The sequence below is a fragment of the Papio anubis genome, chromosome 12 (assembly GCF_008728515.1).
Source record: "Papio anubis isolate 15944 chromosome 12, Panubis1.0, whole genome shotgun sequence".
NCBI lineage: Eukaryota > Metazoa > Chordata > Mammalia > Primates > Cercopithecidae > Papio > Papio anubis.
In genome coordinates, this window is record NC_044987.1 from 41,063,581 (window position 1) to 41,079,153 (window position 15,573).

The 15,573-nt window shown below is 39.6% G+C and overlaps 2 protein-coding genes across 7 annotated transcripts in view; one reads left to right on the forward strand and one right to left on the reverse strand.

The window, feature by feature from the left end:
* Positions 1-15,573, reverse strand: part of DEUP1 (deuterosome assembly protein 1) — a 98,791-nt gene that overhangs the window by 78,851 nt on the left and 4,367 nt on the right. The gene's annotated exons all lie outside the window — the stretch shown is intronic.
* Positions 1-15,573, forward strand: part of SLC36A4 (solute carrier family 36 member 4) — a 221,826-nt gene that overhangs the window by 18,673 nt on the left and 187,580 nt on the right. The window lies entirely within an intron of this gene.

Below are 15,573 nucleotides of genomic sequence, written 5' to 3' on the forward strand. Positions count from 1 at the left end.
GCGGATCACGAGTTCATGAGATCGAGACCATCCTGGCTAACACGGTGAAACCCTGTCTCTACTAAAAATACAAAAATATTAGCCAGGCATGGTGGCACACACCTGTAGTCCCAGCTACTTGGGAGGCTGAGGCAGGAGAATGGTGTGAATCTGGGAGGCAGAGCTTGCAGTGAGCCGAGATCGTGCCACTGCACTCCAGCCTGGGAGACAGAGTGAGACTCTGTCAAAAAAACAAACAAAAAAACTGATCTCTGAACAGACCAACAATGGGCTCTGAAATTGAATCAGTAATAAATAGCCTAACAACCAAAAACAGCCCAGGACCAGAAAGATTCACAGCTGAAGTCTACCAGATGCACAAAGAAGAGCTGGTACCATTCCTACTGAAACTATTCCAAAAAACTGAGGAGGACAGACTGTTCCCAAACTCATTCTATGAGGCCATCATCATCCTGACCAAAACCCGGCAGAGACACAACAAAAAAAGAAAACCTCAGGCTAATATCCTTGATGAACATGGATGCAAAAATCCTCAACAAAATACTGGTAAATGGAATCCAGCAGCACATCAAAAAGTTTATCCACCATACACAAGTAGGCTTTGTCCCTGTGATGCAAGGGTGATTCAACATATGCAAGTCAATAAATGTGATTCATCACATAAACAGAACTAAAGACAAAAACCACATGATTATCTCAGTAGATGAAGAAAAGGCTTTCAATAAAATTCAGCATCATGTTAAAAACTCTCAATAAATTAGGTTCCAAAGAAACATACATCAAAATAATAAGAGCCATCTATGACAAACCCACAGCCAACATCATACTGAATGGGCAAAAGCTGGAAGCATTCCCCTTGAAAACAGACACAAGACAAGGATGCCCTCTCCCACCACTCCTATTCAACATAGTATTGGAAGTCCTGGCCAGGCCAATCAGGCAAGGGAAAGAAATAAAGAGCATCCAAATAGGAAGAGAGGAAGTCAAACTATCCTTGACATGTTCCTATATCTAGAAACCCCATAGTCTTGGCCTGAAAACTCCTTAAGCTGGTAAACAACTTCAGCAAAATCTCAGGACACAAAATCAGTGTGCAAAAATCACTAGCATTCCTATACACCAACAACAGTTAAGCCGAGAGCCAAATCAGGAACGCAATCTCATTCACAACTGCCACAAAAAGACTAAAATACTTAGGAATACAGCTCACCAGGGAACTGCAAAATCTCTACAATGAGAATTACAAAACGCTGCTCAAAGAAACCAGAGATGATACAAACAAATGGAAAAATATTCCATGCTCATGGTTAGGAAGAAACAGTATCACTAAAACGGCCATACTGCCCACAACAATTTATAGATTCAGTGTTATTTCTATTAAGCTACCTATGACATTCCTCAAAGAACTAGAAAAAAAACAGAAAAAAATACTTTAAAAATTCCTATGAAAGTCTAGGTGCAGTGGCTTATACCTATAATCCCAATACTTTGAGAGGCCAAGGTGGGCAGATCACTTGAGTTCAGGAGTTCGAAACCAGTCTGGGCAACATGATGAAACTCCATCTTTACCAAAAAAATACAAAAAATTAGCTGGGCATGGTTGTGTGCACCTGTAGTCCCAGCTACTGGGGAGGTTGAGGTGGGAGGATCACTCGAGCCTGGGAGGCGGAGGCTGCAGTGAGCCGAGATTGTGCCCTGAATTCAAACTATACTACAGGGCTGCAAGAATTAAAACAGCATGGTATGGGTAACAAGAACAGACACATAGACCAATGGAACACAACAGAGAATCCAGAAATAAGGCCACACACCTACAACCATCTGATCTTCAACAAACCTGACAAAAACAAGAGATGGGGAAAAAACTCCTTATTCAATAAATGGTGCTGGGAGAACTGACTAGCCATATGCAGAAAACTGAAACTGGATCCCTTCATTATACCATATACAAAAATTAACTCAAGCTGGATTAAAGACTTTAATGTACAACCCCAAACTGTAAAAACCCTGGAAGACAACCTAGGCAACACTATTCCACACATAGGAATAGGCCAAAATTTCATAACAAAGACACCAAAAGCAATAGCAACAAAAGCAAAAATTAACAAATGGGATCTAATTAATTAAAAAGCTTCTTCACAGCAAAAGAAACTATCAACAGAGGTAAACAGACAACCTACAGAAGGGGAGAAAATATTTGCAAACCATGCATCTGACAAAGGTCTAATATATCCAGCATCTATAAGGAACTTAAATTTACAAGAAAAAAGCAAACAACCCCATTTAAAAAATGGTCAAAGAACAGACACTTCTCAAAAGAAGACATACATGCAGCTAACAAACATATGAAAAAAGGCTCAACGTTACTGATTGTTAGAGAAATGTAAATTAACACCATAATGAGATGCCATCTCACACCAGTCAGAATGGGCATTATTAAAAAGTCAAAAAATAACAGAATCTGGCCAGGTTGTGCAGAAAAAGAAACATTTTATACACTGTTTGTGGGAGTGGAAATTAGTTTGACCATTGTGTAAGACAGTGTGGTGATTCCTCAAAGACCTAAAAACAGAAATACCATTCAACTCAGCAATCCCACTGCTGGGTATATACCAAAGGAATACAAACTGTTCTATCATAAAGACACATGCACATGTTATGTTCACTGCAGCACTATTCACAATAGCAAAGACATGGAATCAACCTAATTGCCCATCAATGGTAGATGGAATAAAGAAAATGTGGTTCATATATACCATGAAATACTATGCAGCCATAAAAAGGACAAGATCATGTCCTTCACAGCAGCATGGATAGAGCTGGAGGCCATTATCCCTAGTGGATCAACAAAGGAACAGAAAACCAAATGTCACATGTTCTTACTTAAAAGTGGGAGCTGAATGATGAGAACACATGGATACATAGAGGGGAACAACAGACACTCAGGCCTATCAGAAGATGGAGGATGGGAGGAGGGAAAGCATCAAGAAAAATAACTAATGGGTCCCAGGCTTAGTGTGTGGGTGATGAAATAATCTGTAAAACAAACCCCCATGACACAAGTTTACCTAGATAACAAACCTCAACATGCACCTTTAAACTTAAAAAAAAAAAGTTAAAAAAAGAAAACTATAGGATTTGGGGATATTTTTATTACGTCCATTTTCACATTGGCAAGACATGCCATTATAATTTTCAGAAGTGTTTTATCAGCTCCCAAATCAATGGGCACATTTTCTAAAATATTTAAGCCATAAAAAAATTTGGACAATTTGAAAAATAAACACAGCATGAGAAAAATTATACTAAAAATAAGTAATTAAATACTACATTTAAACAAAGGAGTGAATTCAGTTTGGAATACATGAGATGTCTAAAATAGAAATAGGTCTGGAGCATGGGAGAGGGGTTTAAAAGACAAATATGAAAGCCATCATGGAGAGAAAGAAGGGAAGGAGGGAGGAATTACGGAGAAAGAGAAGCTTTGCTTTTGCTGATTCCTCTGCCTGGAACGCCATTCCCCCAGATATCCAGATGTCTACGTCTCTCACGTTTTTTAGGTCTTTCTTCAAATGTCACCAAACCAGATTTATTCTGTAACTCTCTATTCTCATAATCTGCTTACTTTTTCTGCATAGTGATTATTACCACCCCCCAACATAATATTGATTTATTTGTTTGCTATAATCTGTTTCCCTCCACTTGATTATAAGCTCCAGTGAGGTCTCTGATACCATTGCAGAGCCATAGTATCAGCTCTAAACTTCCTACCTCCTGAAAAATAGGAACCCTAATTTGCTTGGGTATTATATTACAAGCTTCTGATTTTTATTTAAATTTTGTGTTTTAGCAGACCTCTTCTGACAATAATCCAGCAGGGGAATAGAATGCCACCTCATTACTGTCAGACAGTGGTAGAAGTTCAGGTTCTTGACTCAGCCTCTGTTGCCACTGGGAGGGAGGAACTCCTCATTACTGTTGGGTGGGGGTGACAGTTCAGGCCCCTAGTAGTTCTGTGCTAATACTACCTTGGCTGGAAGGGGTAGGGATGCCTCATTACTCTTACCTCCTCCAACACTGTGTGAGGTGGGTTCCCTCGTTATCATTACCAAAGTGTCTTGCTTTCCTTTGCTATGGTAAGTCTCCCTTGGGGTTGTTGGTGATTTGAGGCAAGATTTGGATATTCCTGAGTCCCTGGGCCATTGCACCAATTATGCCTCATATGCCACCTGCTTCTAATATAAATGGACAGCCTCTATGGGTAATTTGACTAGCTGTCCTTTGTTGATTCATCTTTTTTTTTCCCTATTCTTGAACCATTTTTAGTAGTATATAACTTGAAGATTTGTAAGATTAGCATAAAGTATTTGCATTTTCCCCTTTCTCCTTTTTAGAGAAAATTTGGAAACCATTTCATGGCATGGATTCTATAGTGCACCTAGCTCTGTGCTGCTCATCTTGTACTCTAGCATTTGTACAGATTACAGGTGTAGTTACTCCACAGCACTATGGGTTGGCCAGTGGATTTCCCCATAAATGGCTATGCCATATGTGTTTGTGCTTTCAAATGGCAACATGTGAAACATATTTCTGTCATTCTATAACACTTTCTATTATAAGAAGCAACAATAACTTAATAATTGCTTTAAGAGGTAAAAGGGAATAATAGCCAAATGTATCTTCTGATTTCAAGACACAACCTAACTTAAATAACATTTAAGGATGAAAACTGTGAGTCTTAGTATGTTACCCTCAGAGAGTCCATGAAAGCACATGGGTCTGTTCTGTTTCTGGCTGGAGCCATTCCTACATAACTACTCCCCATACATTCTCCAATTAAAAAGACAAGTCCTCAATACCTCAAGTGTGTCTATGAAAATTGTCCTGGATTCTCTTCATTTTTTCACACCCTGCTTTTATACAGCCTCATTTCTACCTAATTCTGAACTCTTGATTCAACTCTTCTCTAGTCTTTTGAAATTGGTATTTATATTTTATTTCCCTGTTGTTTTACAGTTTATTGCCTTTAATAGGCTGTCATTCTTTTGGTTCACTCATTCATTCAACAAATGTTGACTGAGCTGGGAGCAGTGGTTCATGCCTGTAATTCTAGCATGTTGGGAGGCCAAAGTGGGAGGACTGCTTGAGACCAGGAGTTCAAAACCAGCTTAGGCAACATAGTGAGACCCTATCACTACAAAAAACAAAACAAAAAAATTCTCAGTTGTGGTGGTATGCACCTCCCAGCTACTCAGGAGGCCGAGGTGGAAGACTGCTTGAGCCTGGGAGTCTGACATTGCAGGGAGCCAAGATCACACCACTGCACTCCAGCCTGGGTGACAGAGCTAGACCTTGTCTCAACAACAACAAAAAAGCTGACTGCATAATTACCCTATGTCAGGCACTGTGCTTGTCCCTGTGGTGTGACAGAAGAGAAGACAAAACATTGCTGAACAGAGCTGGGGCCCCTGGAATACGCTGGCCTACAGTGTTATAGGACTAAATTCTTAATGTTCTTATTACCACTGATACTTGTGTTGCTACTTCTCTTGCCAGCTTTTCTATTTTTGTCTCTATTTCTCCTTTTCTTTCTGCTTCTTGAGTTCAAGGAGTGTACAACTTTTATACTAACTGCTGTCCCATGAGACTGCTTCTTTCTTTTGGGGAGAGAACCAATGCACTCATAACATATCTGTAATATTCATGTTTTTAGCACTTCTCTGTTTCACCAGTGCTCTGAGTAGAGGCTCACAAAGTTCCAGGTGGTTCCAAGGTGCCATACAACTAAGCACTACAGACAACCAGATAAGGTTAGGTGAGTATGCACCTGATGTACATATCTACATTCACACATATCAGATTTTTAAGAAAATGTAAGTTGTAACTAATCTTTTTTTTTTTTTAATACTTTAAGTTCTAGGGTACATGTGCATAATATACAGGTTTGTTACATATGTATACTTGTGCCATGTTGGTGTGCTGTACCCATCAACTCGTCAGCACCCATCAACTCCTCATTTACATCAGGTATAACTCCCAATGCAATCCCTCCCCGCTCCCTGCTCCCCATAATAGGCCCTGGTGTGTGATGTTCCCCTTCCCAAGTCCAAGTGATCTCATTGTTCAGTTCCCACCTATGAGTGAGAACATGCGGTGTTTGGTTTTCTGTTCTTGTGATAGTTTGCTGAGAATGATGGTTTCCAGCTGCATCCATGTCCCTACAAAGGACACGAACTCATCCTTTTTTATGGCGGCATAGTATTCCACGGTGTATATGTGCCACATTTTCTTAATCCAGTCTGTCACTGATGGACATTTGGGTTGATTCCAAGTCTTTGCTATTGTGAATAGTGCCGCAATGAACATATGTATGCATGTGTCTTTATAGCAGCATGATTTATAATTCTTTGGGTATATACCCAGTGATGGGATGGCTGGGTCATATGGTACTTCTAGTTCTAGATCCTTGAGGAATCGCCATACTGTTTTCCATAACAGTTGAACTAGTTTACAATCCCACCAACAGTGTAAAAATGTTCCTATTTCTCCACATCCTCTCCAGCACCTGTTGTTTCCTGACTTTTTAATGATTGCCATTCTAACTGGTGTGAGATCGTATCTCATTGTGGTTTTGATTTGCATTTCTCTGATGGCCAGTAATAACGAGCATTTTTGCATGTGTCTGTTGGCTGTATGCATGTCTTCCTTTGAGAAATGTCTGTTCATATCCCTTGCCCACTTTTTGATGGGGTTGTTTGTTTTTTTCTTGTAAATTTGTTTGAGTTCTTTGTAGTTTCTGGATATTAGCCCTTTGTCAGATGAGTAGATTGCAAAATTTTTCTCCCATTCTGTAGGTTGCCTGTTCACTCTGATGGTAGTTTCTTTTGCTGTGCAGAAGCTCTTTAGTTTAATTAGATCCCATTTGTCAATTTTGGCTTTTGCTGCCATTGCTTTTGGTGTTTTAGACATGAAGTCCTTGCCCGTGCCTATGTCCTGAATGGTATTACCTAGGTTTTCTTCTAGGGTTTTTATGGTATTAGGTCTAATATTTAAGTCTCTAATCCATCTTGAATTAATTTTCGTATAAGGAGTAAGGAAAGGATCCAGTTTCAGCTTTCTACTTATGGCTAGCCAATTTTCCCAGCACCATTTATTAAATAGGGAATCTTTTCCCCATTTCTTGTTTTTCTCAGGTTTGTCAAAGATCAGCTGGCTGTAGATATGTGGTATTATTTCTGAGGACTCTGTTCTGTTCCATTGGTCTATATCTCTGTTTTGGTACCAGTACCATGTTGTTTTGGTTACTGTAGCCTTGTAGTATAGTTTGAAGTCAGCGTGATGCCTCCAGCTTTGTTCTTTTAACTTAGGATTGTCTTGGCAATGTGCACTCTTTTTGAACTTTAAAGCAGTTTTGTCCAATTCTGTGAAGAAACTCATTGGTAGCTTGATGGGGATGGCATAATACCTTGGGCAGTATGGCCATTTTCACGATATTGATTCTTCCTATCCATGAGCATGGAATATTCTTCCATTTGTTTGTGTCCTCTTTTATTTCACTGAGCAGTGGTTTGTAGATCTCCTTGAAGAGGTCCTTTACATCCCTTGTAAGTTGGATTCCTAGGTATTTTATTCTCTTTGAAGCAATTGTGAATGGAAGTTCATTCATGATTTGGCTCTCTGTTTGTCTGTTACTGGTGTATAAGAATGCTTGTGATTTTTGCACATTAATTTTGTATCCTGAGACTTTGCTGAAGTTGCTTATCAGCTTAAGGAGATTTTGGGCTGAGATGATGGGGTTTTCTAAATATAGAATCATATCATCTGCAAAGAGGGACAATTTGACTTCTTCTTTTCCTAATTGAATACCCTTTATTTCTTTCTCTTGCCTGATTGCCCTGGCCAGAACTTCCAACACTATGTTGAATAGGAGTGGTGAGAGAGGGCATCCCTGTCTTGTGACAGTTTTCAAAGGGAATTTTTCCAGTTTTTGCCCATTCATTATGATATGGGCTGTGGGTTTGTCATAAATACTCTTATTATTTTGAAATACATTCCATCAATACCGAATGTATTGAGAGTTTTTAGCATGAAGGGTTGTTGAATTTTGTCAAAGGCCTTTTCTGCATCTATTGATATAATCATGTGGTTTTTGTCTTTGGTTCTGTTTATATGCTGGATTACGTTTATTGATTTGTGTATGTTGAACCAGCCTTGCATCCCAGGGATGAAGCCCACTTGATCATGGTGGATGAGCTTTTTGATGTGCTGCTGGATTTGGTTTGCCAATATTTTATTGAGGATTTTTGTACTGATGTTCATCAGGGATATTGGTGTAAAATTCTCTTTTTTTGTTGTGTCTCTGCCAGGCTTTAGTATCAGGATGATGTTGGCCTCATAAAATGAGTTAGGAAGGATTCCCTCTTTTTCTATTGATTGGAATAGTTTCAGAAGGAATGGTACCAGCTCCTCCTTGTACCTCTGGTAGAATTCAGCTGTGAATCCATCTGGTCCTGGACTTTTTTTGGTTGGTAGGCTATTAATTATTGCCTCAATTTCAGAGCCTGCTATTGGTCTATTCAGAGATTCAACTTCTTCCTGATTTAGTCTTGGGAGAGTGTAAGTGTCCAGGAAATTATCCATTTCTTCTAGGTCTTCTAGTTTATTTGCATAGAGGTGTTTATAGTATTCTCTGATGGTAGTTTGTATTTCTGTGGGGTCGGTGGTGATATCCCCTTTATCATTTTTTATTGAGTCTATTTGATTCTTCTCTCTTTTCTTCTTTATTAGTCTTGCTAGCCATCTATCAATTTTATTGATCTTTTCAAAAAACCAACTCCTGGATTCATTGATTTTTTGGAGGGATTTTTGTGTCTCTATCTCCTTCAGTTCTGCTCTGATCTTAGTTATTTCTTGCCTTCTGCTAGCTTCTGCTCTTGCTTCTCTAGTTCTTTTAATTGTGATGTTAGAGTGTCAGTTTTAGATCTTTCTAGCTTTCTCTTGTGGGCATTTAGTGTTATAAATTTCCCTCTACACACTGCTTTAAATGTGTCCCAGAGATTCTGGTATGTCATATGTTTGTTCTCATTGGTTTCAAAGAACATGTTTATTTCTGCCTTCATTTCGTTATGTACCCAGTAGTCATTCAGGAGCAGGTTGTTCAGTTTCCATGTAGTTGAGCGGTTTTGATTGAGTTTCTTAGTCCTGAGTTCTAGTTTGATTGCACTGTGGTCTGAGAGACAGTTTGTTATAATTTCTGTTCTTGTACATTTGCTGAGGAGTGCTTTACTTCCAATTATGTGGTCAATTTTGGAATAAGTGTGATGTGGTGCTGAGAAGAATGTATATTCTGTTGATCTGGGGTGGAGAGTTTTGTAGATGTCTATTAGGTCTGCTTGGTGCAGAGATGAGTTCAATTCCTGGATATCCTTGTTAACTTTCTGTCTCATTGATCTGTCTAATATTGACAGTGGGGTGTTGAAGTCTCCCATTATTATTGTATGGGAGTCTAAGTCTCTTTGTAAGTCTCTAAGGACTTGCCTTATGAATCTGGGTGCTCCTGTATTGGGTGCATATATATTTAGGATAGTTAGCTCTTCCTGTTGAATTGATCCCTTTATCATTATGTAATGGCCTTCTTTGTCTCTTTTGATCTTTGATGGTTTAAAGTCTGTTTTATCAGAGACTAGGATTGCAACTCCTGCTTTTTTTGGTTCTCCATTTGCTTGGTAGATCTTCCTCCATCCCTTTATTTCGAGCCTATGTGTGTCTCTGCATGTGAGATGGGTCTCCTGAATACAGCAAACTGATGGGTCTTGACTCTTTATCCAATTTGCCAGTCTGTGTCTTTTAATTGGAGCATTTAGTCCATTTACATTTAAGGTTAATATTGTTATGTGTGAACTTGATCCTGTCATTATGATATTACCTGGTTATTTTGTTCATTAGTTGATGCAGTTTTTTTGTAGCATTGATGGTCTTTACATTTTGGCATATTTTTGCAATGGCTGGTACCGGTTGTTCCTATCCATGTTTAGTGCTTCCTTCAGGGTCTCTTGTAAGGCAGGGCTGGTGGTGACAAAATCTCTAAGCATTTGCTTATCTGTAAAGGATTTTATTTCTCCTTCACTTATGAAACTTAGTTTGGCTGGATATGAAATTCTGGGTTGAAAATTCTTTTCTTTAAGAATGTTGAATATCGGCCCCCACTCTCTTCTGGCTTGTAGAGTTTCTGCCGAGGGATCTGCTGTTAGTCTGATGGGCTTCCCTTTGTGGGTAACCCGACCTTTCTCTCTGGCTGCCCTTAACAGTTTTTCCTTCATTTCAACTTTGGTGAATCTGATAATTATGTGTCTTGGAGTTGCTCTTCTCGAGGAGTATCTTTGTGGCGTTCTCTGTATTTCCTGAATTTGAATGTTGGCCTGCCTTACTAGGTTGGGGAAGTTCTCCTGGATGATATCCTGAAGAGTGTTTTCCAACTTGGTTCCATTTTCCCCCTCACTTTCAGGCAGCCCAATAAGACGTAGATTTGGTCTTTTCACATAATCCCATACTTCTTGAAGGCTTTGTTCATTTCTTTTTCCTCTTTTTTCTTTAGACTTCTCTTCTCGCTTCATTTCATTCATTTGATCTTCAATCGCTGATACTCTTTCTTCCAGTTGATCGAGTTGGTTACTGAAGCTTGTGCATTTGTCACGTATTTCTCGTGTCATGGTTTTTATCTCTGTCAGTTCGTTTATGGCCTTCTCTGCATTGATTATTCTAGTTATCCACTCTTCCATTCTTTTTTCAAGATTTTTAATTTCTTTGCACTGGGTATGTAATTCCTCCTTTAGCTCTGAGAAGTTTGATGGACTGAAGCCTTCTTCTCTTAACTCGTCAAAGTTATTCTCCATCCAGCTTTGATCTGTTGCTGGCGATGAGCTGTGTTCCTTTGGAGGGGGAGATGCGCTCTTATTTTTTGAATTTCCAGCTTTTCTGCCCTGCTTTTTCCCCATCTTTGTGGTTTTATCTGCTGTTGGTCTTTGATGATAGTGACGTTCTGATGGGGTTTTGGTGTGGGTGTCCTTCCTGTTTGTTAGTTTTCCTTCTAACAGTCAGGACCCTCAGCTGTATATCTGTTGGAGATTGCTTGAGGTCCACTCCAGACGCTGTTTGCCTGGGTATCAGCAGCAGAGGCTGCAGAAGATAGAATATTGCTGAACAGCGAGTGTACCTGTCTGATTCTTGCTTTGGAAGCTTCGTCTCAGGGGTGTACCCCGCCGTGTGAGGTGTGGGGTGTCGGTCTGCCCCTAGTGGGGGATGTCTCCCAGTTAGGCTACTCAGGGATCAGGGACCCACTTGAGCAGGCAGTCTGTCTGTTCTCAGATCTCAAACTCCGTGTTGGGAGATCCACTGCTCTCTTCAAAGCTGTCAGACAGGGTCTTGTGTCTGCAGAGGTTTCTGCTGCTTTTTTTGTTTTGTTTTGTTTAGCTGTTCCCTGTCCCCAGAGGTGGAGTCTACAGAGACAGGCAGGCCTCCTTGAGCTGCTGTGGGCTTCACCCAGTTTAAGCTTCCCAGAGGCTTTGTTTACCTACTTAAGCCTCAGCAATGGCGGGTGCCTCTCCCCCAGCCTTGCTGCTGCCTTGCCCTTAGATCGCAGATTGCTGTGCTAGCAATGAGGGAGGCTCTGTGCGTGTGGGACCCTCCCGGCCAGGTGTGGGATATAATCTCCTGGTGTGCCATTTGCTAAGACCCTTGGTAAAGCGCAGTATTGGGGTGGGAGTTACCCGATTTTCCAGGTGTTGTGTGTCTCAGTTTCCCTGGCTAGGACAAGGGATCCCCTTCGCCCTTGTGCTTCCCAGGTAAGGCGATGCGTCGCCCTGTTTCAGCTCTCCATTCGGGCTGCAGCAGCTGACCAGCACCAATTGTCCGGCACTCCTTAGTGAGATGAACCCAGTACCTCAGTTGAAAATGCAGAAATCATCCATCTTCTGTGTCACTCACACTGGGAGCTGGAGACTGGAGCTATTCCTATTTGGCCATCTTGCTCCACCCCCAGTTGTAACTAATGTTTTGTAAACATTTTCCTGTAAAAACTATGTGTAAATTTATCCTACACTGTGGTACTTTTTCATCTTTCCTTAAACTTACTAGCAGTTGATTAGGTCTCTTGTAGAAATCTTCCCTTTCTTTCCTTATTTCCTTCCTTCCTCCCTCTCTCTCCTTCCTAATAACTTTCCTTCCTTTCAAAATCATGCATTTAATTCCTACAGTCACTTAGCATTGCTAACATTTCAGAGTCTACCCTCAAGTTTGACATATCAGGATTTTAAACCCGACGTACTTTGTTTCTTCTTCAGAGATACAAGCAACTAGAAGAACTTGTCCAGTTTGATTACTCTGGGGAGGAATATATGTGTATATGGGAGGAAGGTGAATAAAGTATGAAGAGAGGGAGAGTAAGGGGGTATAGTCTGGGCTAACCAGAAAGGAAGGGAATTAACCAAATTTAAAAAGAATTTTCAATGTGCAAAAATAATATGTTACTATAATTTATTAAGGTACCAATATGTTGACTTACATCAGAAAAATCAAATTTTATTTTACAAACTGTGATTAAAACTGTGTTTAACTCATCAAGAACCTGGTAAGTGAAGTTATGACTCATAAAGTTGAGAACCTGGTAAGTAAAGTAAAGATGATTAATATATCTCAGAAGGAAATAACACTTTAAGGGGTAAGAAAGATGCACATGTAGAAAAGCATAGTTTTAAAGGACCTTTTGAATCAGATGCAAGAAGTTATGATTTAATATTCATCTACCTTGGTTCTTTGAAAATAATGACTTGGTTCTTTGAAAATAATGACTTCCATAGCAGATAAGAAGAATCTGGTGGGTCACATAGCAGTGCCTAGATGTTTAGGAAGCATTTGACAAGATTCTATGAATGAGATCAATGGCTAAGATAAAAGTCACAGAATAAAAAGTACAGTAAAAGATTCAGTAGAGAAAAATGAGAATTTGATTGAAGATGTATGCACACGTTTTATTCCCTCCCCAAATCCTACTAACACAAAGTAAAGGGATATTTTTAACCTAGAAGGTCAAACCTACAAGGATAAAAATAACAGGAACTAGCAGCAGACAAAGCCAAGCAGCAAACCAACTAGATGCATCTGGAAGTAGCAAGTGAGTGTCAGCCTGAAAACAGGAGGAATAGCTAAGAAGGGGTTGACTCCTAGATCTCCTCACTGGCATTAGAATCCAGGCATATTCTCTGGAGAAGCTAAAACAGACAGGCTTTGGACTGGGGTTGGGAAACACCAGGTACAGTAGATGCCAGGACCACCGTACTAGAAACTGGGGGGTTAAGGTCAACAATGTAAGTCTGAATTCAGCCCCCTCCTCCTTTTCAGCTCCCAGAATGCTGGTATACTCTCCAGGTAAGAAATTAGAATTCTCTGGAATCTGATTAGCCTGAGACAAAGGCTGAAAGAGAGGGACCTGGGGTCCTGCAAGGAAACTCCCTAGCCTGATGACTATGGAGTAAAGACCACTGTCAGTAAGCCCACTGACATGGTTTGGCTCTGTGTCCCTAACCAAATCTCTTATCGACTTGTAATCCCCAGTGTTGGAGGAGGGACCTGGTGAGAGGTGACTGAATCATGAGAGCAAACTTCCCCCTTGTTGTTCTTGTGATAGTGAGTTCTCAGGAGATGCAACTCCCCCTCTCTCCCTCCTGCTCTGGCCACACAAAATGTGCCTCCTTCCTCTTTGCCTTCTGCCATGATTGTAAGTTTCCTGAGGTCTCCCCAGCCATGCTTCCTGTCTATTTGTTTTTTGGGTTTTGTTTTTGTTTTTGTTTTGAGATGGAGTTTTGCTCTCGTTGCCCAGGCTGGAGTGTAATGGCACAATCTCGGCTCCCCACAACTTCTGCCTCCCGGGTTCAAATGATTCTTCTGCCTCAGCCTCCTCAGTAGCTGGTATTATAGGCATGCACCACCACACCAGGCTAATTTTGTATTTTTAGTAGAGATGGGGTTTCTCCATGTTCGTCAGGCTGGTCTTGAGCTCCCAACCTCAGGTGATCTGCTTGCCTTGGCTTCCCAAAGTGCTGGGATTATAGGCGTGAGCCACTGCGCCTGGCCTCTATTTGTTAATCTAACCATATTCTATTTATATGTGGAGATAAACTTGATATGACATAAAAAAGGTTGAAAACAAGGTGATGAACAAAGATATTATTGATTAAAGTATATTAAAAAGAAAGCAGGGATGGTAATATTAATATCAGGCAAAGTAGGATTAAAATAGAAAACATCAGTTTATACTTGTGCTATATTTTATGATGTTAATCACATAATATGCTGAGAAGATATACCCATAAATCTTGACACATTAAGCAACAGAACACTGAAGTATGTACACCAAAAATTGTTAGTAATACCAGAAGGATTAAACAAACTACAATTATAATGAAGATCTTCCTTAGAATTTGACAGATCAAATAACCAAAAATTAATGTAACTGTACTTAAAAAGCACAAGTTAAACATAACAACAATTAAAATGTTTGATTATATAACTTTTTTAGCCTTTTTACTCAACCAAAAGAGAACGTACATGTGTTTTCAAATACCCAAAGGACATTAATAAAAGTTGATCCTGCAACAGACTACAAGAATAATCTTAGTGAAACTGACAGAGCCAAAATCATACAGTCCATATCCTATGACTATAGTAGTAGAAAGATTAAAAAGTAGTAATAAAAAGATAACTAAATGCCCCTTGAAATTACATTTTCTAAATATCTCTTGAGTCAAAGAAGATATGAAATTTGAAATGACATTATTTAGAAAATGATGGTGAGAACACTAATCCTATGGCAGGCAGCAAAGTTGTGCTCAGGAGGAAAGTTACATGCTTTTTATTATTTAAAGAAATAATGAAATTCAGAAATCATGAAAATAACTGAAGCAAATTTTTCAACCCATGGGAACAAAATAAAATAAACCATAAAAGGGCAAACTGGTAAGTAGAAATTCATGAATAACAAAACAAAAACAAAGCAAAATCTAGAGAAGGTTTTCTTAAAAGGCCAATAAAAGGGATCACTTATTCATTCCATAATTATGTTCTGGAAACGCACTTTAAAAACAAAAAGAACAAACATAAAATTGAGTTTCAATTACAAGCAGTTTAGATTATTATGGCACAAATACAAACACCTATAATTGGGAGAAATCATGGATAAATTAACATCAAACCGGGTTATAACCATGATATCCGAGAATATTGATTCACTCACACTGAAAATGTTCTGTGGGAAAGCTCCCACTGTAGGCCTTGCCACTTTCTGCTCCGGCTCTGTGTAATCTTTTCCCCCAGATATATTCTCTGCCCAAATGCTGCCTTACCATAGCATCTTTGACCACTCCATTCACACTCTCTACTTTTCCCACCCTTAGACTGCTTTATTTTTCTTCATATCACCATATGATACAAATTTTATGTTTATTATCTGTCTCTTCCACTATGGTATAAGCCCCTTGAGAAACAGTTGTCTATTTTGTTCACTGCTACCTTCCTGGTGCC